We start from the raw sequence: 26,919 nt of genomic DNA on the forward strand, positions 1-26,919 counted from the left end.
TCAGTCATTAGGATCTGATACATGCATTACTGGATCCTCTAGTAGTGCTAATGTGATTGATTTGGCTGCAGGTACGAGTAGGATTTCTGTTCAGTGTGCTGCAGCACATGGTAGGCTTTTTAGGCACATAATGGTTTTATTCATCATAGGACATGTGGGAGAGTTAATCCTGGGCAAACAGAAGTCCTGGTGGGATGGGTCTGTGTCTTGCATTGTTACAGACTCTTTAGAAGAGATGGTGGACAGTCCTTTAGAAGATGGACAGTCCTTGCCTGGGGCTGCTCTCATTTGCATTCAGATTTCCCCCTGCAACAGGCCAGTATGCCAAAGTTAGAAAGGAGGGAAATGCTAACCGCCTTTAACTTAGGGGCCTAATATAAAAGATTATTCCTTATTTACCACAGTTAATTCTTTCAGTGGTGCCTGTCACAATAATGACATCCTTCCTTCCTTCCTTCCTTCCTTCCTTCCTTCCTTCCTTCCTTCCTTCCTTCCTTCCTTCCTTCCTTCCTTCCTTCCTTCCTTCCTCCCCCCCCCCCCCCCCCCCCCCCCCCCCCCCCCCCCCCCCCCCCCCCCCCCCCCCCCCCCCCCCCTCCTTCCTTCCCTCCTTCCCTTTTGCTGCTTCTTCCTGCTGCCTTTCTTATCCCTCCTTTCTTCCCCTTAGCCCTCAACTTCCCTGTGCGTTTGCTGCCTCTTGATTAAAATGTTGACTTTAACTTGGAATTAACCTGATTAATGTAATTGAAAGTAAAAGTCCGCTGCTCAGCACTTTGGGTGATGAGTGGAGATGGATTGAGAAAGAAAGCTTTCAGATTGAATACACTTCTCTCCTCTGGCTGTTAATTGCACCGTTTACTGGTACCTGACTCACTGACCGTCAGTGTTTAGTCCAGTTAATGATGATACACAGTCCATACTTTCCAGAGATAATTAAAAAACATTCCAGCAGACACTCTGCTGCAGAGAGCTTTCCTATCTGTCGCACTCAGCAGGCCCCAGGGGTTAGGGGTTGTAGTATGTAGAGACAGAGAAGGCTGTTCTCTGGGTGCAGAGTTGAGCTGGCCTTGGTTATGCAGGTGTTGTGAAGAGAAGAGGTATGGTAACTGCTTCTCACGTTGGCTTTAGCGTGTCTGTCTCTTGACTGCACAATGTCGTGCGTGGGTGAGCATGAGGGCTCTCTGGGGTTGGGGCCTGGGTTTGTGCTTCCAAAGCACTTTGGCTAAGACAGAGGATTTTTAAGTGAAGTCATTTGAGCTCTTATCCATAAGGGTAACTCAGCACTGACATCAGTAAGAATTAGGCATTTAAAGGCTTTGTGCACCTGGACATTGGTCTCTTGTGGCATACTTTAACATTTGCAAAATAGGAATGCTCAGACTTCCTTACAGATGGGGAACTCTCAAATGACTGTGGACAGAGATTTAGAGAAAGTGCCTAAGCTGCCATATCCTAGAGACTCCCATACACTGAAGTGGTAGTAGAAAAAAATTTCTCCAAATACAAGAATCCATTTGGAAGCAGACTGGCAAGGGATTTGGTAGAACCCTTATATTGCTGAAAGAAATATTTGGGCAAAACAGGTGATCTGTACCAATGCCAGCATTGGTTAATATATTTGCTAATGAACAAAGAGAAGAGGAACTTGAGGTGTGCCAAAGGTAGGTATGCTGATCCAGATTAGGAAAGATGACAAAGACCTTGAAGAACCTGACAGCAGTGAATGGGTAGGTAACAGAAGGAATGGATTTACACCTGGAAGGAATCTTGAAATCATCTTCTCTGCCCTCCTGTATAAGAAACATGTTGTACAGATGAAGTTAAGAGAGTAAGAATTCACCATTTCAGTGGGCACTTTGTTCAAATCGCTGAAAATTAAACCTGGGGGCTGTGTTTTCATCTGAATTTGTGTTCTAACTTCCAGGCCACTGGTTCTGAAGTCTTTCTCTGCTAGATTAAAAAAGCTCTTTCATAGCTGCTCGTTTTCCTGTTCAGATATGTCTGTGTTAGACTTGGTGCAAGATAGTGCACACCAAAAGCTATGATTTGCATTTCTTGTATGCTTTATGCTGTCAGCTCAGGAAATAAAGCTAGGTGTCACTGTGACCAGCTCAACAAACAAGTGCTCTGCTTGCAAACAAGTACTCTCTTGTCCTGCTGCCATTTCCCTTTACACATGGGCTATGTGCAGTGGCCTGACCTGACTGTGAGCAATGTTGAAGCTCTGGGGAAGAGGATGAGATGTGAATGAGAGAAGTGGGGTTAGTGTTTATATTACAGTAGCAATGAAAGGCTCTTGTGAGATCAGAACCCTTGTCATTATAGGTTTTATGTTTTGTTTTGTGTGGCTTGGGTTTTTGTTGTTTTCTTTTAAAAAGGCAAGAAGATTATATCCCAGAGTCATTATAATCTGAATGGCCTGTAATTTGGGAAGACCGTATGCCAAGTCCTGCTTCCCTAGCTGAAGGAGCAGGATGGTTGTTTTGGGTTTTTGGTGGTGGTGGGGTTTTGTTTTGTTTTGTTTTGTTCCTGAAGTCAAAACTGCAAATCTCTGCTAAACCCATCTTGGAAAAAAAAGGGGGGGGGGAGGGAAGACTGGGCAAAAACTTTGGAGTACGACTGTAGAGCTCTTCCTGGCTCTTTTCCACAGCCCTTCCCTTTTCATTTTTTACTTTCCCTTCTGATGTCTGTTTTAGCCTTTGTTTTGTACCCTTTTCCGTGATTATTCTTCCTTCTCTGATTCTTCTCCCTCTGCTTGTACCAGCCACTAGATCCTTTATCTTTGTCCATAGCTTCAGGGTGTCTTTATCAGAATCTTTGTCCATAGCTTCAGGCTGTCTTTATCAGATCTACCCTCAAGGCCATTCCATGGAGTATAGGAATGCTGCTTCATTCAGCAGCAAAGAAACACCAAGACTCTGAACAGCAAAGGGACTTTGGAAAGGGCCACGAAGTCTTCAGTACAGCTTGGTTTGACCAGCCCCTAAGACCAGCAGTACTCAGTCACTTAAGGGCTAGGTAACCTTCCTCTAGATTTTCAGTGGGATTTTTTCCATTTAATATTTTTCCCCTCAGAGTAAAGAGAAGAGGAACCATTTCTTCACACTGGGCTGGTTCCTGCCCTTGGCTGACCTGTACCTCTGGAAGTGGGACATAGATGCTCTTGGGGACATAACAAGGGCCCTTGTGACCTGGCCTGCTGGCCATTGGGTGAGTTCCCTAAGGGACATGGACCTTTCACAGTAAAGAGCTACCATGGAAGTAGCCACTGTGGATTGCCTTGGGCTTGACCTCGATGCTGCAGTGAGTCTTTGACAGTGCTGAAGGTGGCTGGTGGGTGAGGCTGACAAGACAGAGTGCAGTAGGAGGATGCTGCTGGGGGCCCAGTTGTGCTGGCACCTGTGAGGAGGCCAGCCTGCTCTTGTTTGCTATTCCCTGCACACACGCAGGGAGCTTCGTGCACTAAGTGACATCAAGGCTCATTATTTTCATCAGATGCCACATTTGTAACCTGTTACCAAGTAAATTGTGATAAAATAGACTGGGGCAGCCCAGCGTCTGACTCTGTGCTGAGATGGCTGCTGCGAGCATAGCAGGCAGGTACAGAGCCTTACAGGGCTGCTGGCTCCAGCACCTGAACAGGAGAAGGGAGCTCCCACAGGTAGTAGAGGGTCTGGGTCAGAAGATGGTTATGACACATCTTTCTGGTAGACACTGTGTGTTCGGGATGAGATGAACTGCATCCTTCCAATGATCCCAGGAGGTAGGTCATTCACCTCCCTCTGTCTCTTTCTCGCTATTGGGGATACTGAGACACAGGGAAAGAGAAGTGATTCACCTGATGTCACATAGTAAACCTACTGCTTCATTTCCTAGTTCTGCACCCTGTGCTTGGAGCCAAGAGCAGGTCCCTCACGAGTTACAATCCAAATGTCAGGGTGAACAGCAGTGAACTCACAGTTTTCATATTTCCTTTCCCCCATGTTGAAGCCCAGATGATGTGTGTGACTTGCAAGTGCAGAGGAAGGAAAAGAAAACACACACCCCACCCCACCCCCCCCAAAAAAAAAAGAAAAAGAAAAAAGAAAAAGGCAAAACCCAAGGCAGCTCATTGCTGGAGTTCAGTTTTCTGCCTTTGAAGATTATTAGAGTCTGCCTGAGACATTCAGGGTTTTGAGAAGATCTGTGTTGGTTTCCGTACTAGGAGGTACCAACTCCGTTTCAGTTGCTTTGTGCTTCCTTCCCAAGCCTCTCCCTGCCCCACAGATACAGACAAATATGTTTGTCCTACAATATATTGTAAGGATGGATTAGGTGTTATCTTCAGTTTGTGTGTGGAGAAGCTAAGACGTTTCTGCAAGGACTCTTCAGTGTCTTTGAGTTAGGAAGTTGAGAGCAGGAGTCTCTCCCCCGAGATTTCTAGTCTCTGTTTCTGACATCCATGGAAGTAGCCACTGTGGTTTTAAGGACTAAATGGGACCTTTAGTGGACATTGGATCTTCCACTGCTGTGCATATATGTTATTGAGTTGCACCCCATAGTACACTTTATTTGGCCTCTAAATAAATATGTTTTTACAGGAATAATAGATGCTGAAGAGCAAATACAAAGGTGCGTCACATACGAACAATATGTTTATTAGTGGTGCTGCAGTGGAACGTGCTGGGGGTGGTTATAATGATAGTTGTAAATGCAGAGTTGCTTAGGAATTTTGGTGCATCAAAGAGTGTGATCCAGAACAAGAATAGTTTTGGGGAAGTTTGAACAGAATTAGGTTGTTTTAAGAGCACTGTAAATATTTCCCTTTTGCAGAGTCAAGATGCTGTGGTTATTAGAGCCTTTCTGTATTCTGATCTTCTACAAATAGAAGAAAATACTGAAGTGAAAGTGTTTTCATTAAAAGCACAAGCATTAATCAGAAAATAAACTGATAATATTATCTTCTAGATTTTTAATTTAAAAATACCTCAGACATAGTGAGATGATGAAATATTTTATTGATGTGAAAGCTGTACTGGGTGGGGAGGGAGTGCATGACCATGTTTTCTAACTTTAGCTATATGCATCTAGACTCTGGTTACCAGATGACTATCTCTTTACTGCACCACTTCTTTAATGCTTACTGATCCCTTCTAAATATAATAGGTGTGCCTTACTCTCTGCCCCAAAGGTCTTACAATTTAAATTGGCAGTTCAGAAGAAATATCTCCCTATTTCAGGAAGCGGAGCATAGCAAGATCAGTGATTTGCTCAAGGTGACATAGAAAGTATGAGAAACCAGCGCCAGCTCGCTCCACTGTCCAGATGAGATCCGTTCTCCCAGTTACCTCTCATTTTGGGAGCACTCTGTGATTCCTGAGCTCATCTGCTTTACTGCCCCAGTGCCTTGAGGTGAGGAGGTGGCCAGTGACTAGGGACAGAGGTGACCGGCCAGCTCTGCTGGAGCTGTCACTGCTCTTTGCTGACAGTTGCTGTAATCCATGGTGTCTGCTTTTATGGTGCTAATTAATCTCTTTTAATTAATGAAATCATTCTACCTCATGTTCCTCCCCTTCCTTCCCTCTTTACCTCTCTTCACCTTCCACAACTGAAACCTACAGGCCTCCTTGAGCAAGAGCTGATAAAATCTCCAGCCTTTAACCATCTCTGTGTACTCGTCTGTGGCAGCACTGGTGGCTCCATCTGCTTTTCTCCTTTGGTGCAGTAGCAGCTTGAACTTCATGGCCTGTTATCTTTGAAGCACACTTGATTTCTCAAAAGAAAAACAGCTAAGCATTTTAGCACCCACTGCTTTTCTTCATAGGCTGTTACATGTCATTGCTGTTTGTTCATGGCTGAGTTTGCAAACACTGTGTTATGTAATGATACTCCTTTGAATAGACTTGAGGGCTCGACTGGGACAACACATTCAGGTAATATTGCTTGCCAGCATCTTTGCACTTCAGGACTGTTTATCTTCTTTAACTCCATCCCTTAACTCCTACTCCTAACCTTTTCTCAGGACACAGAGTCTTATTCTTGTCTTTGTGTTATGACACTCGTCATTCCGTGCTCTTCTCAGCCTGGAGAAGAGAAGGCTGTGTGGAGACCTCATAGCAGCCTTCCAGTATCTGAAGGGGGCCTACAAGGATGCTGGGGAGGGACTCTTCATGAGGTATTGTAGTGATAGGACAAGGGGTAACAGGGGAAGTTTAGACTGGATATAAGGAGGAAATTCTTTACTGTAAGGGTGGTGAGGCACTGGAATGAGCTATCCAGGGAAGCTGTGAATGCTCCATCCCTGGCAGTGTTCAAGGCCAGGTTGGACAGAGCCTTGGGTGATATGGTTTAGTGTGAGTTGTCCCTGCCCATGGCAGGGGGGTTGGAACTAGATGATCTTAAGTTCCTTTCCAACCCTAACTATTCTATGATTCTATGATTCCATGATCAGTAAACTGAGAAGCAGAAAAGAGGCTTGGGAATTGCAGGTCTGGATGTACCCAACCTGTCTTCCTCCAGTCAAAGTTATCACTTCTGGTATTCCTGAAAAATCAAGGACTAGAGCCCCACCGCACAAGCAATGCACAATACACAACAAAAATATACTCCTGGTCCTGAAGGACATTTAGCTCATCTTGGGACAAAGAACCCATTTCTGTATTCACAGACATATGTCACTGCTTGGCTGAAAGGTGACAGAAATATCTAGGGAGCAGACCCATCAGCATTACAAGGGGAAGTTTCCATACCTCTGTTCATTCAGCTGCTAATCATTGCATATCCCTTCCCTTTGCAAAACCTGCCAGGTACGTATTTTCCAGCAGTTTCTTTCCTTCTCTCCATATCTAAGTTCACAGTGCCTATCCTCCAGCTCCAGCAGCTGATTTACATACAAAAGGGTGATCTGCTGTGGGAAGAACAGTCTAGCAGACCAAATACTAAGTGACATTAAGTGGCATCTAAATGACATTACTTCAGTTCTCTGCAGAGCTACAAGCTGCAATGTGACCACACACACAGTAATTAATTCCTATGCCTCAGCTCCCCAGCTGTAAAATGGGCATGGTTCTGTGTTCCTGGGGAGTCCTGTGTTAGTTTGAGGCCAAAGTAAGTAATGCCTGAGCAAAGCTGAGAGTGTGGTGGTGGGATCCATTCAAACATGTCCTGAGAAAGCTGCTAGAAAGGCAGTTACTCTTAGAGAGAAGAATTGTATTGTGTCTTGTTTGTGTGACAGAGGCATGCTCTTACATGACACAAGACCTGCATAGGGACCCTCAGGTAACTTCTGCTTTTATACTGTTCATCCCCATCCATTGTGGTCAGAACATGCATACCGTCCAGTAGAAGGTAGAACTGCAGACTGGCTTCTTATCAGTGAAGGTCCAGGCATACAAATCAATACAGGGAGATACAGCAACATCAGAGAGCTTTCATGGCTGCTATGGTAGTTTATAGTTTAGTCAGAGAGAGAAAATCGTACTTTAAAGAGGAAAGTGACTCTGTCCCACTGAGCGCAGCTGCTCACACTAATACTAATTCTTACTCTTCTCATGATGGTGTAAATCCAGCATTGGTCTGTTAAAGTCAACATGAAAAAAATATTTTTCACCATATATTCTCTGTGTACTTGAACAAAAGTCACTGGTGTAGCTTCAAGTCACTGTTACACCAGAAACTGTAAATGCTCTATGAAAGGCATATACCTTGTAGCTTTAAAGAATCAGATTCTTTCCTGGTTGGGCTGATGTAAGTCACAGATCATCTTGTTTGGGTCAGGGTGAACCCTGACGGGCTGAATATAGTCTGACTCAAGATACAGAATTGAATAAAAAGGAAGGGAGCAACAAGCAGACCACAGAGGTTTAGTAAAAGCTCTTGTCATCTTCTCTCATGGCTGCATACAAAACACCTACCTCAACTTTGATTCTCTCCCAACCCAAAAACAGACCTTGAGTATCTCTTTCAGGACCTTTACCTCAGGATCAGAGGCTTTTCCTGCCAAGCAGCAATGTGGACATACTGGCCTTTTTTTCTCTAAAGAACAATCTCATCCATCCTTGAAGAGACCTGTGGAGCAGCTTGTGCTCTCATGCCCCAGTATGTTTCTCAACTGGTAAATGCGTATCAGACACTGAGAGAGCAGTGGGGTCTCCACTGACACCAAACACGTCACTGAGCTGCCAGTGCAATGAGAACTGGGGAGAGCTGCTGGTCTAGGATCAGATGTCAATGAGAAGTGGCAGAAGGTGAGAAGTGCCAGGAATACTGCTTCCCAGCTGGCTTTGGAAACAGTTTATGCCTGTGTCTGTCTGCACTCAGATCAAAACCTCCCTGAATTATTCAGATTCTCTTTGAAAACTCTCATCATGCAGAAAGTGAAGGCAGCTTGGCTCTACCTGGTGGAAAACAAGCGCTTGTTGTAAGCTCCAGGGCCAAACCAAGGTTCCCCTGCTCACACACAGACAGCAGCTCCTGCCACCTTTGTAGCAGTTCTCTCTTCTTGTTACACCAGCCTCTTACATACAGGCCTTGAATAGACCTGAACAGAATAAAGGGGCAGGATCACCTCCTTCGACCTGCTGGTCACACTCCTTTTGATGCAGCCCAGGATACGGTTGGCTTTCTGGGCTGCAAGCGCACACTGAAGCCGGCTCATGCTCATTTTCTCATCGACCAGCACCCCCAAGTCCTCCGCAGGGCTGCTCTGAATCTCTTCTCTGCCCAGCCTGTAGCTGTGCCTGGGTTTGCTCTGACCCAGCTGTAGGACCTTGCACTTGGCATGGTTAAACTTCATGAGGTTGGCATCAGCCCACATCACAAGCGTGTCAAGGTCCCTCTGGATGGCATTCCTTCCCTCCAGCATTATCAACCAAACCACACAGCTTGGTGTCATCGGCAAACTTGCTGAGGGCGCACTCAATCCCACTGTCCATGTCAGCGATGAAGATGTTGAACAAGACCGGTCCCAACACCGATCCCTGAGGGACACCACTCGTTACAGGTCTCCAGCTGGGCACTGAGCCACTGACCACAACTCTTTGTGTGTGGCCATCCAGCCAGTTCTTTATCCACCGAGTGGTCCATTCATCAAATTGATGTCTCTCCAATTTAGAGACAAGAATGTCATGTGGGACAGTGTCGAACGCTTTACACAATCCAGGTAGATGACATCAACTGCTCTACCCCTGTCCATCAGTTCTGTAGCCCCATCATAAAAGGCCACCAAATTGCTTAGGCAGGATTTCCCCTTAGTGAAGCCATGCTGGCTGTCACCAAGCACCTTGTTGTTTTTCATGTGCCTTAGCATGCCTTCCAGGAGAATCTGCTCCAAGATTTTGCCAGGCACAGAGGTGAGACTGACTGGTCTGTAATTCCCCGGGTCATCCATTTTCCCCTTCTTGAAAACGGGAGTTATATTTCCCTTTTTCCATGAGCTTGTAGCAGGTGATCCTTGAAGACCAACCAAGAGTCTTGAGCCACCCTGCCCTCTAGGGCTATATCCCATGGAACCTTACTAAGCAGGTCCCTGAACAGGCCAAAGTCTCCACTTTTGAAGTCTAGGGCAGTGAGCTTGCTGCACGCTCTTCTCACTGTCCTAAGGATCTCAAATTCAACCATCTCGTGGTTGCTGCATCCAAGGCTGCCCTGCAGTGCCACATTTCCAATGAGCCCTTCCCTGTTGGTGAGCACGAGGTCAGGCATGGCACATCTCCTTGTCGGTTCCTCTATTACTTGCAGAAGGAAGCTGTCTTCCACACTATCGAGGAACCTCCTGGATTGCTTGTGCCGGGCCGTACCGTCATTCCAACAGATGTCAGGTTGGTTGAAGTCACCCATGAGAACAAGGGCCTGTGAACGTAAGGCTTTTCTTATCTGCCTACAGAGTGCTTCATCCGCAGATTCCTCTTGATCAGGAGGTGTATAACAGATCCCCACAGTAATGTCTCCCATCGCTGTTTTCCCTTTAACCCTGACCCACAAGCTCTCTGTTATCTGCTCACCTGTCCCCAGACAGAGTTCCATACTCTTCAGCCTACCCCTAACATAAAGGGCAACTCCCTCTCCGTGCCTGCCAGGCTTGTCTTTTCTAAAGAGTCTGTAACCTTCCATTCCAACACTCCAGTCATAGGAGCCGTTCCACCATGTTTCTGTGATGCCTATTATATCATACCCCCGTAGACGTGCACACATCTCTAATTCCTCTTGTTTGTTCCCTATGCTACGGGCATTTGTGTAGGGGCATCTGAGCCGAGCTCCAAATGAAGCCAGCTCATTGGCTGGAGCAGCCGGAATACCTCTGCATTGCTCTGAGCATTTATTATAGGTGCTGGCAACTGACTGGGTGTGTTGGGATGGAATGATGCCCCCTCCCCCAACACATCTAGTTTAAAGCCTCCTTGACCAGTCTGGCAAGCCTCCTACCAAAACTGCTCTTATCGGACCAGCTCCACCAGCCCTTGCTAGACCTGGCCTACAAACTTGGGTCCCATGTTCAAGACACCCAAACCCCTGACTATGACACCACCCTTTTAACCATTTATTAACCTGGCTAATCCTCCTAGCTTTATTTAGGTCCTCCCCTGTATCCTGGAGAATAGACGAAAAGACTATCTGAGCTCCAGAGCCCTTAACCACCTCTCCCAGGGCTCTGTAGTCCTTCTTTATGTTCCCCAGGCTACTACTATTTATATCCCTAGCACCCACATATATCACCAGAAGTGGGTAATAGTCCATGGGGCTTATCAGAGCAGGCAGCCTCTCTGCCACATCCCTGATGCATGCCCCTGGTAGGCAACACACCTCCCTTGAGACCGGGTCAGACCAACAGACGAGTGCTTCTGTCCCTTTCAAAGTAGAATCCCCTACTACTACAACCTGCTGCTTTTTCCTGGCAGCACCAGTAGAAATTTTCTTTACTAGTGCATCAGCCGGCTGTTTCTGGTGCAAGTGCGTTTCCTCATGAGCCCTTTGCATGACAGCAAAGCGGTTCTGCGTGGGGGCAACAGGTTTAGGAGGAAGTCCCTTGCTTTTAATTGTCCTTTTCCTCCTTTCTTTGTTGGGTTGTGGTTTTTTTTTTTTGTGTCACCGATTCCCAGCTTCCAGAGCTAACAACCTCCTTCTTTCCTCCATGAGCTACAGGGGAAGCTTGAGGACTCTGCACAGTTTGGGCAGGGAGCAAGCATTCCTGTTCTCTCTCAGCTACCCTGACATCTTGTAGCCTGTTAATAGCTTCCTGCAGCTCAGGCACCTGCTGCAGGAGAGCCTCCACCAGGGAGCACCCAGTGCAGCCCTGCCCATTGTGTACCTTTCCCTCACCGGACCAGTGCAGGCACTCTCTACACCCCGAGCTCTGCACTGCAGCCTCCCCTCTCATCGGCTCTGTCTGGGTGCATACGGTGGCCACCGCCGGGCCAGCCAGAGCAGAGCTCCCAGGCCGAGCCCTGGTCATACGGCGAGTGCTCACCGTCCCGCTCGCCTGCCCGCGCAAACTGCCTCGACCCGCTCTGTTTGCCCCGCTCCTGGTCGCTCCCGCTCTGGTTTTTACCCAGTCAGGGCTAGCGCTGTTCCTCCTGGCTCCGCTCCCTGTGAGTCCCTGCTCGCGCCAGCTGAGCTGCCGGCTCCTGGGCAGGTCCTGTCGAGGACTTGAGGCTCCCTCGGTGGCTCTGCTCTTGTCGCTCTGAGTTGAGGCTCCTGGGCGCTGATCTTCCCCCGCTCCGGTGTTCAAGGCATCCTCTCTTGAGCTACTCACCTCAGCAATGTGGGCCTTCAGACCTTACAGGTTTCTGTAGGTACTTTGCGTCTAATGGGGCCCTTCCTTGCAGTCCTGCACTGATGCATTGCTACTGCCTTCCCCAGTATTCTGGGTATGTGGAAGTAGGTGTACTTAGGAATAGCTTATGGCAAACCCACCTGGATGGTATTGAGTGATTCCAGTTGTATCAGTCGTAAGAAGATTTGGTTCAGCCTGAGAGTCAAATAAGATAGCACAACTTGAGACTTCCAGGACTACGAGGGCACTGTCCTGAGTGCTCTTTTGGTTGAGGTGATGGGGTCCCAGCACTGCTCCCCACACTGAGAGCAGGGGAACACAGCATACAGTGCCATACAGCAGCTGAGAATTAAAAATTGGCTTGAGAAGCATGAAGTGAGACAGGGTCAGAGCTCTCTGCTGTTCTTAAGCTACCAGTGGCTGCTTCTTCTGGGGTGTGAGTCCAGCAACCCCTGTGTTAGAAGAGCTGTTTTGGTACCATGGGTAGATGCAGCTGTCTTACAAGGAGAGACTACTTAACAATCTTCATGCCACTTTCTGTGTATTAAACCCTCTGCATATCCAAGGCTATTACTCAGTGCAACGTTATCAACTGTGATGCCTTTGTAATCTCTTAGGTTTTTTCTTTTAAATGCCATCACCAGGAGACAAATTATTACATTAAAAAGTAACTTTCATTTTTAGAATGGTACTTTATTCACCATGGGGCTAAGAAGGTGAAAGGATTAAAAAGGAGAAGGAAACCCCCAGTTATTCTTGTCATTGTTTTTGCTGAGATTTTAAGGCTGTCTTCTGAATTGTTAAACACTTGCAGCCAGCAGCCCCCATCACTAGAAAGTTTGTCAACCAAATCCCACTTTTTGTCCTTTCCAATTGACTAAGTTAACAGCCTAGAGATTTACAGAGTGAGGCTGCAAGAAAAGGCAGCAGCAGCAGTAGTGTTTATGGTAGTCCATATTGCTCTCCTAGAATCACATGATGCTTTGCCTGCTTGTCTGTACTGGTTGTGTTGCAAGGCCTGTGTTCCTGATGTGTCTAACTGCAGATGGTGGTGGTCTGTACCCACTGAAATGCCCCAGGCCTTCCCTCATAAATCATCATCAGTTGCATCATGGAATAACTCCGCAGTAGACAGTGAAGTGGTTTGACACTTTCACAGTAGGACTGATGACCTGTTGCATTCTAGCTTAGGCAGGGATGTTGCCACATATTGCCAGAAGAAGATGCTTTGAGGAAAATATGTGCTTTAGAGAGAAAGCAATTCTGCTCTCGTGAGACCTCACTTGGAGTATTTTGTGCAGTTCTGGTGTCCTCAACATCAAAAGGACATGGATCTGTTGGAACAAGTCCAGAGGAGGGCTATGAGAATGATCAGGGGACTGGAGCACCTCCCATATGAAGATTGGCTGAGAAAGTTGGGGCTATACAGCCTGGAGAAGACAAGGCTGCGTGGAGGCCTCATAGCAGCCTTCCAGTATCTGAAGGGGGCCTATAGGGATGCTGGGGAGGGACTCTTCATGAGGTATTGTAGTGATAGGACAAGGGGTAATGGGTTAAAACTTAAACAGGGGAAGTTTAGATTGGATATAAGGAGGAAGTTCTTTTCTGTGGGGGTGGTGAGGCACTGGAATGAGCTATCCAGGGAAGCTGTGAATGCTCCATCCCTGGCGGTGTTCAAGGCCAGGTTGGACAGAGCCTTGGGTGACATGGTTTAGTGTGAGGTGTCCCTGCCTATGGGTTGGAACTTGATGAGATGATCTTAATGTCCTTTCCAACCATAACTATTCTATGATTCTATGATTCTAATGCAGGGTGCTCCCGTAATGGGAGTGTCTCTTGGGGTGGGCAAATGGAAACCCAAAATATCCTTTCATTCCACAGAGTGTGTTTTACCTATCTTGTCTATCTTAGACACTAAAGGAGATTAGCATCTCCCTAAGAAAGTCTGTCCCAAGACAAAAGTAAATTTTTTACCTAATTATTATTGGATCCTCCACTATCAAAACTATTTTATATCTTATTTCTCCTGCCATGCCTGCTCTGTGAAGGGGTAGGTTATTTCTGACACCAACTAGGAACACTTTAAAATATATATTTATCTGTTATATTGGTTATTTATAGTGTCACTACAATATCTGAGTGACCTCAGCATTACTCTGGGATTTTTGGCATTCACAGTTCCTGTTATGAGGAAGTTACAATCTATTGAAAAATACGTTAATCAAATGTTCCATTCTGATTGTTAGCTGTAACTTGAGAGAATTAGGTTACAATATGATCCCTATTCTGAATATCTCAAATACAAGGTTCTTAAAGGACAATAAATGACAATTGTATACCCAAGTTTCATTTTGTAAATTCATTGTTTTCCCCATCACTTTTCAGATGAAGCACAGCAATTAAATGAACAGAATGAGCTGGGATCTCTGGGGTTATTGAATCTAGGTTTTTTTCATGACAAAATGACTGGGTCTTTTTTTCTGACTAATACTCTATTGTAATGATGACAAAAAGTGAAGGGAGTAGTTGCTATTTCTGCATGCATGCTAATACATTGCAGGCAGTTACCAAAGCATCAGTGGTAAAGATCACTTCAGACTGTACATCCTGTAGATCAGCTAAACCCACCTTTGTTGGTGTTCATTACTCGTTAGCTGATACTCTTCCTCTTCTCACATAAAACTAAGGAACATAAGACATTTTTTTCCTACATTTCTCCAGGAAACACTGGTTTCTAGTAAGGATCTCATGTGACTTAAATAGTCTTTCATCGACTGAGTTCCTGTATCTTCTGTAACACACTAAGACTTATCAGTCACTGGATCAGGTGTTTGCTTCCTGGCTTTTGTTGTTCAAGATATGCTGTTTGGAGGTATTGCTGGGTCTTGAGGACAGAATAGGTATCTTCCCCTGGCTTGTGTAAAACATTTCTTTTTTAGAGCAAATGGCAGTTATTCCAGTTTGTCAGCTGACCCATGCTGCTATAAGGTGATTGTGGAGTTACGATCTTGGAAGGTTGCCTCTGGGATAAGGATGGGTGCAAGGGAGCAGTCTAGGGTATCTCTCCAAGGTGTTCTCCAAGCTTTGGAAAAATCTGACTGGTAGCGCCAAATCAGGAGGATACGTTTTATAGTTTATGTCACTAACTTAATCTAATGTACCATCTGATGTGTCTGTGATGTGAACTGCTAGGTCTGTTCTCCTCTCTGTGTTCTGTGACAGGCAGGGCAGGGATTCCTTGGTGGAGTTAGGAGAGGTAAAAGCAACAGCTTTTACAACTGTGATTCTGTAAAAGGATAGAATTGTTATTTCTGTTACAACCATTCTAGGAGCAGTCCTCACAGCAGAATCTGTCATTGACTTGTGCTGTACTCACATGCTAGAGAAAGATGGTCTTGCCCTTAGAGAGCTTACAAATACGAGTCGAGAAGCAATGGCTAGTATGGACAGCTGAGGGAATACAGTGAGGAGCAATGAGATGCTATTGATCAGCAGGATAGGCAGTACTCATAATACATCAGCAGCGTAACTGCTGTCAGGTTTTTGCAGGCATCATGGCTAAGGAGAATTTGAAGGAGGATAATGAGGAAGCTTTGCAAATGAAATCTCCAGGCTCCCACCACCTCTGCTCCAGAGCTGGACGGCAGCAGGATAATGGTTTGCCTCCCACTTCTGACTGCTGTTGTGTCCCCGCCTGCCACTGCCCACTCTCACTGAGGGCACAGTGGTGCTTGTGCAAACTTCCTTCTAGCCTGTATAGTGTCAGGATGGCAGGAGACGGAGCGAGGATAAGGCCTGGCCCTCTATCCCACATGCTGTGGGATCTCTTCCAGTGACAAGAAGTTAAGTTGATGAGTCTGTATGGAGACAGTGAAGTGACCCCCGTGCTGCTCCACATAATTAATAAATAAAGCACTGGGGGAGTTTTTGCCATGCTGGCTGCTATGACAGGGCTGTCTACGGTGCACTTAAGCATTAAATGACCAATTTCTGTCAGACTAACTTCCCAAGTCTCTCTCTCTCTCTCTCTCTCTCACTCTCTCACTCACAAAGCCAGCTTCCTCGCTCCCTGCACTTGGAGTTTTTCAGCAACTGATGGCTCCTGGTTCATTTCTGTAGAATTAATTGGTCCCTGAATGAATTCTGTTGACAGGGCAATTTATCATGTGTTTGGGTTGACAGTGTTGGATACCGGTAAAGGGGGGGAGTGGTGTCTGAGTGGGATGAGGGGAGATGGACAGGGTGGGGGTGGGTGGGAGGATGAAGAAGAGGAGGAGTAGAAGAAAGGGGAGGTAGAGGAGGAGATTGCTTAAAAAAATAAAATGAAGGAGAGAGGAAAAATTCTGTTCCTCTTTGGATCCCTCAGGTCCAACTCAGGGTGATGGTTAATGTGCAAGAGGGATGAGGAGAAGAAGTGGAGATGAAGGGAGTGACGCTTTTCTCATGATGGGAGTCAGGATGCTGGTTTTCCACAATTTGCACCATGGCTTGGGAGAAAAAAAAAAAAAGATAAGGAAAAAAAAACCCCAACCAAACAACCAAAAAGCCCCCAAAACAGTCAACAGTAAAAAGTAGTAGTTATGCGGTGTCTCTGGGGCTCAGTCAAAAGCCTTCATATGCAATGTCCACATCTACTTCTCCCTCATACTAAAGTGTGTGGGAAGCGAGGGACAAATCTGGCTAACCCTCAAAATGTTGATATGTGCCCCAAATACTGTTTCAGTAGGTACTGAGTGGCATCCAGCACCTCGCAATGTGTTGGTATCTGCCATTGTGTCTACTAGTCAAGGACAGCCAAGAAGGAATCCCATCTTATAAAACATCAGTGATTTGGGTTCCCAGTTCCCCTCAGTATGGGTCAGAAGGAGGTCTCTGGTCCCATATGTTTCTTTGATGATCTAACCTCATCAAAGACAACATTTCACATCATCCAAGATAGGGACAATGAGGGACTTCCCAAAATAATTACAAGTATATTGTAATTGCTTGTCATTAAAATGTCATGACTCTGGTGTATGGATTCAGTTTCTAGTGAGTGCAACCTAGGTGATCATTTTAGTCCCTCTGGCTTCACAGCTTTGGCATACAGAAGTGTGGGTATATGTGCGCATGCATATATGCTACACTATGGATAACATTAAAACCAACCAAAGCCAGAAAGAAACTCAGTTTGAATGAAAGTGTTTGAATAAAGATTAAATAAATTCTTAAATTGATGCCTTTTCTAGGAAACTTTGAGTGACCTAAAGAAGTGCACTAAAGACTTGATCAGAGGGAGGTATGTCTGTGAAATGTTGGTGGCATCCATGTGTAGAGGGTAGTCTCCATCAGTATCATTTTCACCTCTGTGTCCTCTCCCAGCCTTCCCTACACTGTGAGTGCGATATTCCGAAATACGCGATGCTGAGATCAGTGGAAGAGTTACTAGTAGGTTTCCTCCTTATCTCACTGGGAACAACATTATGTCAGGGCTCAGCACTCCTGAAATTACCATCCTGAGCCTTTAACTGCAGGCTAGCAGCAGGTGCCTTTGTTTCTCAGAGCCCTGTGGCTCAGTTTACCAGCATTCAGTCATCATCTTTGTCTTAGGACCGAAGGTTTCATCAATACAGTTGACAAAATGAGTGTCCATATTGTAAACAGTCTGGAGGCAGAACTGAATTTTAGTGGCAAAACCCACATTTGAGGTGGTGAAACACAAGTGGTGTGGTGGTAGATGGTTTTTCTCTTAGTTTGTTCAGTCAAATACAATGCAAAAGTAAATACAGTTCTCGTCAGGTAAAAAATTGTGCAACTGAGCATAGAGGAGACTGACTGCTTCTTTAGGGTTGTCTTTCTTGGTTTTACCCTGGGTTCGGTGAAATCTCTAGCCTGCATCCTACCTGAGAACATCTGAGCATCAGATCTTCTGGAGTGCTAAAATGGAGCAGGTAGGGTGAGGAGATGTAGGAAATAGGGAACTGGCATAATCAAACTGCAGAGGATTTGTGAGAGACTATTTTTTAGGGCCGCCAAGTTTACTGGTTTACTGCTAACTAGAAAGCCAGTTGAAGTTACTGCACTAAGAGGGAGTGTACAGGAAGAGACAACCAAGTAAAGCCATACTGGGTAGAGGGAAGATTTATTTTCATGCACTTTTATTTTCCTTCTTTTGATATGATCACTCCAAGGAAATGGTGGAAGCAGCTCCTTTTCAAGGCTTTTGTAACAGTTTTCCATTGTAGTTACTCAGGTATATAAAGCTGAGATTCATCTGTACTGCGGGGGTTCAAAACTAGAAGTATTCCCACTGGCGATGAGCAGATACAAGTAACAGTTGTGACTTGAGGTAGGGTGTTTAAGGAGGAAACAGGAGTGCTGCAATTTTTTTTTGTGGGATCCTAAAATGTAAGTTACTTGGGTGAGAGGACCTGGTCTTTGTTGTAGCTTAAGACAACAAAAGTTTTTTAAATTGTAGCTTAAACAATAAAATGTGTATAGGAACTGACATACACAAATTGCCAATGGTAGCAATAATAACTGAGCAGTGATTTTATTGCGTGCAAGTCATGCAAACAGAACTTACTCAGAAAACTTGAAAGAAGTGTGTGGTGCTTGGAAGGGACCAGCCTGAGCTGGGGGCATCTTTGGATGCTGGTTATGATCCCACATAACAGAAACATTGTTGATTGATAATGAGAAGGTGCTTACATAAGAGTTAAGTGTCTTTTTATAAAAAGAGGGCCTCCACACAGGCATGAAGCCTAAATATATGTTATGAAGGGTTTTTTTCCTCATTAAAACCAAGATCAGTAGTATTACAATTTATAAATATGAATCAAAAGTAAGAACATACAGTTTGGTAGCACAAGTTCTGCAACACGGTATACGAAGATATGGTAGGCTCCAGCAGTTGTAAGTTGACAGTAGGTAAATGCAACCAGAAATAATGCACATATTTCCAACAGTGCAAGTAGTCACCTGTCAAAGTATTTTAGCTGGGGTTCACTGTATTTACTAGCACTTGGTAGGAAATGTTCCTCAGTAACAGATTCCCCCAGCTCAATCCCAGCTATTGGACCTGTAGCAGTAATTCAAAGCAGCCTATGGGTAGCCTGTATCAGAGGGCAGACAAGATGATCACGGCACTAGGAGTCTCCTCCAGGGTAGCTGTGGCAATGAACTTGAAAACTGCTATCTTAAAAGTCAATGCCTGATTCCAGTTTCACTTACACACTGTTTACATAAGTGTAACTTTTGACTTCAGACTTCTGATTGACAGTAGTAGATGCAGAAGGCAAATCAAACTTCTGAGAAAAATGGTTATGATCAAACTGACCTGAGCCAGTCAGGTGAACATGACATAGGACACATTAATGGAGTAAATGGGCATATTTTCACTTGTGTCAATGAACCTTTGGGACAGAAACACAAGGATTTTTATAAAAAAAATCCTTAAAAAGGGAAGACAAAGTAAAACCTGAAACAATACAAAACTTCCTGCATTGTGAAATGGAGATGAAAAACACCTGTAGTTGAAAAGGCAATGAAAAGTGAAGTCTGCATGAAATAGCGGAGACAAAATGGACCAAATTAAGCTCCAAGCAGGTTACATTCAGAACTAACCAGGATACAATAGGTAACTAAGGTGGCAAGACAGATGACTTAAACATCATTCAATATGCAACTCATGCAGCAGTGGCTGTGATTAGAAATGTAGGCCAGTTGCAGACTGAATTTCCTCACTTTGAATGCTAAATCTATGAATTTAGGAGTATAGGATTTGTGAAACTGGGCACAGCTTGTATTTTGTCTGGTGTACCATCTTGAGCAGGAGACTCAACAGATTCTTAAGAGAGGCAGAACTGTACAGTGGGTAAGCACAGGAAGCATCTCAAGCTTGTTAGGAGCTCAAGTAATCTGCAGGTTGGCTTAATCCCACTAATGTTCATATCTTTCCAGAATGCTTGTTGAATGATCATAACTCTGGATAATTTTTTAATACATATAAAATTTTTTAGCCTTCTCTGGAATCTTGGTAACTCCCTGTGGCTACAAATTCAGTTGGTCAAAATACAGAATGTCAGGGAAGAATTTTAATAACCTTTGAATTTGCTGCTTTGTAATGTAATCAAATGTCATCTTTTTCTTGTGTTCCTGTGACCTGCAGGGTCTGGTTCTGCAGAGGAAGCCTCTGGCTTGCCTTCTGGGGAGTGTTCAAGAACCATTTTGATGAATTCCAATTAAGAGTCTTCCTGACACCAGGGGATGCAGAGGTCAAAGAATGCATTTAGCAGCGCAGCAACAGACCACTTGGAGGACAGATAAAGGTAAGAAAATGACATAATTGTAAAACAGAACAGAGAAGTCCAGAAGACATGAAAGGGATTTGAATTTGGAAGGATCTTCAAGTGAATGGTACTATTAAGAATTCTGCCTGAAGCCCAAAAGAACTTGATAAAAATCCTTGTATACTTAGGGTTCTAATAGTGATGATAATGCTCTGCCTCATTATGTAGTGATTAATCTGAGTTGGAAGTTTACCGAAAGTTGTAGATGGTCTGATCAGAAACAAGAGCTTTCTGTAGTAGTGTGAGACTTGTAAAGAAGAACTATTGTGGTTGTTTGAAGATAGAGATCACTGGGTGACTTCTGTGTGCTTGTGATTCCAGTCAAAGCTGTGGGAAGTCTGTTGCTCCTAAAGATCCCAACAGAGGCATTCTAAGAGATACCACCAGTGTCTGATCTTGGGAGAGAAGCAGGAGTCCTCAATATGTTGCTAGAGGTGGCACTAGTCTTTAGCCAAGTCTGGCTATGTACAAGGAAATTCGGGGGACTAACCTCCCAGCCAAGTAGATAATCAGTCATAAGCAGAACTGACATATTCTCACTGATATTTGTACATCTCTGTCTTTAGCAGGGCACAAGTAACCTGTCATACCAATATTGTTGGATTAACTGAGCTAGATACGTGTTGCTTAAAAAACACACATACAGTTCTGTGCATATGGAATCAAATAGTCCATTCTTGACTCCTCTGTATTCTGAGTGGCTGCGCAAGGGAAGAGGTATATCAACAATTTCGCTTTTCCTGTGTTACAGCCCTTGTAGTTTGGAGATGACACAAACCTAAGCACCTTCGCTGATGCATGACTCGCTCAGAAGGAAGGACTCCAAAAAGCCTTGTCTCCTTTCCTCCTAGTCAGCTTTTAATGGAACACAAAAATGATGAAGGCCAGCCCTGTGATATAACCACATAAGCATCTGCTTTCCCCCACCACATCCTTCACCATGGGTCTCAAATATTCTGGTGTCTCTCTCTCTTCTAAGGGTGCAGCTGATCTTTGTGCTCATTCTTAGTTTGTGAAGGCAATCACGTCTTAGAGCAGATAAAAATGTTGATTATTTTTTTCTTGATCAGCCAAACAAAATACATATAAAGAGGTAAAGCACGTGAATAAGCAAACAATAATGGCTCAAAATAGGCAATTCATACTCTAAAAATAGAAAGACACACAAGACAATATTGGAGATATCAATAAAGATGCCCAAAGTTTCCAGAATCAAAGTCTGTTCTGAGTTCCCTTCCGTTTTGTTTCCATTGTCTCTCCCCTGCTTTTGGCAGGAATGTCTCATGTGGCCCCTTCACTCAGAGTGGGATTTTCTGGGAAGTCAGAGAAGTTGTCTCCAAGGAGAAGAAATGTTTGACATCACCAGGATGTTTCCCAGGAGTGGTATTTTGTGGCCTTCACCAAAAAATATATTTTGCTGTTTACAATTTACTTTGTGGTAGCTCTTTGAGACCTCTGGTGTGTGCCAGGAGCCCACTGCATCACCTGCTGTGCAAACACAAAGCAGTAAGAGAATTCCTGCTACAGACAGTAATAACCTTCATCTAGTGAGAGTGATCACCTGGTACAGAGAGAAGGGAAAGTGCAGTGGAATAGTTGGAGCACAGGGTATAATTTAAGCTCCTGCTGCTTTATAGTAAAACTTAAAAAGAAGTTGGGTGGTCAGTATGTATCCTAGCTGGTAGAAGAGCAGGGGGAGATTTTTTCCTCATGGACTTCCAAAGGAAAGGCAAGTTAAAATAAATTCATTAATTAAAGCTGAGGTGTGATTAGACACATCTGAAGCAGCTGTTGTTACAAACATTTTCAGAAAAGCTCGATGTGTAATAGAGAGATGAGAGTCCCAAACACTTCTCGAAGTCTCCTAGTAAAAATACTGAGCTGTACGTACGGACATGCTTAGTTCACATTGGGTGCCATTTGAGGAGCTGGTCACAACTGTAGAAGCCGAGCCTTTGATATATTCTGACAAATGTGAACCCGAATAATGAAAGATTATTCAGTTCAGAATACTGGCCAGGTTCTTATGGCCAATGGGCAGTGAATCCTCAAAGTAGAGCACCGGGGTAGCAATAAATCATGGAAGGAAATCTCACTCCACTCCTGAGTGCTTCTGCAACAAGCACAGAGGTTCATGAACTGGGGAAGTGCTGGTCATTTGGGAAAGCTGTGGCGTTTGGTTAGATCCCTGAATATGGGTTACATTTCACATAGCTGCTTTTGGGAATCTTGGCCAAGTATCTCCCTGCAGTAATCACTTTATGGCCCTTCTTTGGGTTATCAGTGTGCTTCTGTGACCACTTTCTTTCCACTATGTAATGTCCTAGTTTCTCTTCTATTTTATGACAGCGTTTTCCAGCTCTTTTGCTTATACATTCTGTATGTTGTGTGTATGTATTCCCCTGCTAGAAAAGGATGCAGCAAGTAGAAAACCTGTGTTGAAGATTCATTTTCTTCTGTTTCATTTACTTTCTCAAGAATCTGGGAAACCTTTCGAAGCACGTCAGTGAGGTGGGTCTGAGCAGCCACCTCTTGTTTCTTCCCAGAATGTGATTGCTTTCCAGCATGCTTCTGCTAATTGGGCTAATTGGTCATGTTCTCCTTTGCTTGTATTCATACCTGCATAAGAAGAAGGAGGATCCAGTGTGCTGGCATGGCTGGCGAGATTTGTGTGTGACCTTTCTGCCAATGGTCAGGTGAGCAGCATTGAATGACTCACATTGTCTAATGCTCTCTGCTTTGTCTAATGATAAGTAGGTTGGTCAGGACAGGAATGATGTCTTACTTACAGTATATAACACACAAAAGTCATTGTCTCAGTATCTCTAGGTGATGTAACATGGTTCATAACCACAGTACATAGGGATGGTAACGTTTCTTTCCATGACTGTAGCTTGTGGCTATGCATTTTTTTGTACTCATTCAGTATCCCTGAAGCTGCCTGCTGTAAGCTATCTTTCAGCAGTCTTTTCAAGACCCCAAACAATGATATGCAGATTGTATTTTGACCTTATACATGTATATGGGTGCAAACCAGCATCACCTGGTCAGTGTTTTACCAGATGCATCTCTCACATGAAAATCAGTACTTTGCATGCTCAGTTTGGCAAATCTCAAACACTCAGTGAGTAAAAATTGCTTTCCTCCACCTGCACAACAACGATTTGTGCTTAAATGACATAAGGAGCTTTTTTGCTCATTGTTTTTAAGGTCTTTTTCTTGTCTTTTTTTGAGCCTGTAACTGAAACTGGATGGTAGAACCAAATGAACTCACAACTGTTTAAGGACGGCTGAGATTTTAATCGTACATCATATAACCTGATACTGCAGCGAAAGCATAAAATTTTGATGAGAACCTGTGAGGGAACTGTGAGAATGTTATGTACCATATTCTGGTTTTGAGACAACTGGCTGGCAACTGCACTGCCAAGACAGTTACATTGGTACTTGCAAACAGTGTGATGTGATGGCAGAACTGTTCTGAGCAAAACAAAGTGGAAAGAGAAAATACAGGTACCTGTAGTGAGGTTTGTGATGGGGTACTTAAGAGCCAACAGAAATTCATCAACAAGCAGTAGTTCCATGGAAGGACAAATTTCCTGAATGGTTCAGTGGCAACCTAATGCAAATATGCAAATGATTACACTTTGAGAAAATAGGTTAAATTATCTTTCTGAATGCAACAGAGACAATTAATAAAAATCTGGCACCCTTCTTTGGCACAGACGGCAGAGTCCAGAATTTTCCAGAGAAAACTGAACAAGTTGAGATGAAGATTTCTCCTGAAGTCTGATCTCTCCGGGGATCATTGCCACAGGTATCATCAGCTCCTAAGAGCCCCAGCTCCTCTCAAGCACCATGGTGTGAGCTGTTGCTCTTTGCTGCCATTTTTCATCCTTTTTTATGCCTTTATAAAGAATGCTTCCCTTGACATGCAAGGCCTTGTTCAATCAGTCTGTGATCCCCTCCTTGCCTAGCAGAGAGGTAGAAGTACCCTCTCTGCTTCTCCTCAGTGGGTAACTAGATAGGCAGGGTGCACCCAGCAGCTTTAGAAAGGGGTTTGGAATAGGTCTACTCTCTCCTCTGTGACACTGTGGCTCAGTCCCCAGAGCCCCAGGGATGTAGCATGTCACATTTACCTCTCTGGCAACATCCTTTTAACGACCAGAAAATCTGTATAGTTTAAGAAATCAAAGCCTTTACTTAAGATGTGAAAAAAAAACACCAAAACGTGTCCACAACAAAAGGTGATGCCAGTTCCTTGCTTCTCACCAGAGCTGTGAGGCAAGAACCGAGCTGCAGGTCGTGTTGGAAGTGAGGAGGGTAACCTCCCCCTTCCTCCTTTCCCATCCCAGCCCCAACCCAGCCCCCAGTAAGACTTCATCTCTCCGTGGAGTCCCTCTGAGCACAATGCTGAGCCAGAGGAGTGACAGGTGCCTCCTGATATGCCTAAATGAGAAGAACCAATCGGAGGAGCCTGCCCAGCTTTTGTTGTCATCTGGCTTTGCTCACGAAAGATGAGTTTGATTGACAGATGCATCAAGGTTCACAGTTTATTGGTTTTTGCAAAAGAGCCAGATCTGCCAATTTAGACAGGGGAGTGACACAAAACTTTCCATCTAAATGGACTAATTTTACCACAGGGAATTCCCAGGCAGAGCGCTCCAAGGCAGGCGCAGTCCTGTTTTATTTTTTAACAAGGACTGAATGACAAATATAAACGACAGTTCTAGGCTGACGGAACATCAGCATTTGACACTTCACAGGGGAGCAGTGAAATAAACAATAGGCAGAGAAATTGAATTAGAATCAGATGAGAGTCAGCTAGAGAGGCAGAGGAGGGCCTGATTCTCTACCAAATCATTTATAAAAAAGCAAAGTGAATACTAAGTAGGGATAACGTGCTCACACCCTCGTTTATTAGCGAATTTCACCTATTAGCGTATTACACTTGCATGGTGTAAATGGATTGCTGGACAAAGGTGGGTGTTAGAGGAGACCAATGCAAAGGGTGGGGTTTCTGTTCATGGTGGTGTGAACCTCCTGTGGTAATCTTACCTTGTGTTACTAATAGACTCAACAAAGTTAGAGAGCAAAGAGTATGACAAGTTCATTCAATTTCTCTCCTGTTACCTCTGGCACATTGCCTACAGAGTTCTGCCCAGTCTTCCTCTATTACAACACTCACCAACTTTTGGGCACCCAGCTTTGCAGCCTTGGATCAGTTCTTTTACTACTGTTTTTTTCTCTAGGACTTTTCAATTTGAGACAGGCAATCCATGACATTTAAGGAAAATGATTCTGTGCAGACTCTGTCTGGACTTCCGAGTGTGGACCGTGTCTGCTTGAGATAAAAGGTTGTCTCAGCTGATAGCGTTAGCAAGCTACTATCCTATTTCTACTCATTTTAACAGGGAGGCAGGATATATATACTTTCCCGATGGGTTAGACAGCTAACTGTTAGCTAGAGGTTGCTTGGGAGAAATTTGGATTCCTAGATTTTATGTCATGCTTTGAGATTTGAAGTGTATCTAGAGAAGTGATTTTCAGTCTTTTTCAATTAGCAAACAGTAAGAACAAAAAACAATCAGTAGAAGTATAGCTGCCAGTATAGTGCATTAGGTCCATAAGCTCACTTTTCCCAGTTACATTAAAAGCAACTTCCTTCAGAATAAACTGGAGATTTTAAAAACATAAGTTATAAACTACTCGTCTTGATGTTAGTGAAAGGAGCATGATAATAAGGGGCTTTGGATTGATTTGCTTGTTAATGATGATTTGACTTTCATGAATGAGTCTGAAAAGTGTGTATGTGGAAGCTGCCTTATTAGCTAGGCGCTATAACCATTGCTGGCGGATTAAGGAGGTTCTAAATGCAGGTCTGTAGCTAAAACGGCAGGCTCATGGAAGCTGACATGAAGGAAAATGCTTTCTTCTTCTGTACACAGAATTTCACTTGGTGTGAAATTTCACACTGTGCAGTCTTACACCTTTTGAATTTTCTGCATAGGTTTTTTTGTCTTCCTTTCAGAAGCATTCAATGGGGTGTGTCTGAAATTGTTCTCAGGCTGAAATGCATCATAAAATCATAAAATGGTTTGCGTTGGAAGGGACCTTAATCTATTCCCACTTCCCCCCACCACAGGCAGGGACACCTTCCACTAGACCGGCTGAAAGCCCTGTCCAGCCTGGCCTTGAACACTGTCAGAGATGGAGCATCCACAGCTTCTCTGGGCAGCCTGTGCCAGTGTCTCACCACACTCACAGTAAAGCACTTCACAATATCTAATCTAAATCTACCCTCTTCTAGTTTAAAGCCGTTCCCCCTTATCCTGTCTCTATAGGCCCTTGTAAGAAATCTTTCTCTAGCTTTCCTATAGGCTCCCTTTAGATATTAGAAAGCTGCTGTGAGGTCTTCTTAAAGCCTTCTTTTCTCCAGGCTGAACAAGCCCAACTCTCCCAGTCTGCCTTCATAGAAGAGGTGCTCCAGCCTTCTAATCATGCTCATGGCCCTCCTATGGACTCGCTGGAGCAGGTCCACATCCTTCTTATGTTGAAGGCCCCCAAGCTGAACACAGGACTTCAGGTGGGGTCTCACAAGAGCAGATGGACAGGATCACCTTCCTCGACCTGCTGGTCACACTTCTTTTGATGCAGCCCAGGATGCAGTTGGCTCTCTGGGCTGTGAGTACACATGGAAGCTGGCTCATGTTGAGCTTCTCGTCAACCAGCACAAGAACCAAAACACAAGACTTTGAACACAAAATGCTCCAGCATGCTTCGTATGGGCAGGTTCCACCAAAATGTCACACAGCAGAAGGCAGGAAAAAAACCCAAGTCTTT

The 26,919-nt window shown here is 44.5% G+C and overlaps 1 long non-coding RNA gene across 1 annotated transcript in view; it reads left to right on the plus strand.

The window, feature by feature from the left end:
- The window catches only part of LOC133215055 (uncharacterized), a 193,311-nt gene that overhangs the window by 83,630 nt on the left and 82,762 nt on the right, over positions 1–26,919 (plus strand). The window contains exon 2 of the long non-coding RNA XR_009726300.1: positions 19,896–20,055. This is a non-coding gene — a long non-coding RNA (uncharacterized LOC133215055). The remainder of the gene's footprint in view (positions 1–19,895; positions 20,056–26,919) is intronic.

Source organism: Neopsephotus bourkii, unplaced genomic scaffold (assembly GCF_033783945.1).
Source record: "Neopsephotus bourkii isolate Nb327-2 ecotype Australia unplaced genomic scaffold, CSIRO-AGI_Nbou_v1 NB_951, whole genome shotgun sequence".
Lineage (NCBI taxonomy): Eukaryota > Metazoa > Chordata > Aves > Psittaciformes > Psittacidae > Neopsephotus > Neopsephotus bourkii.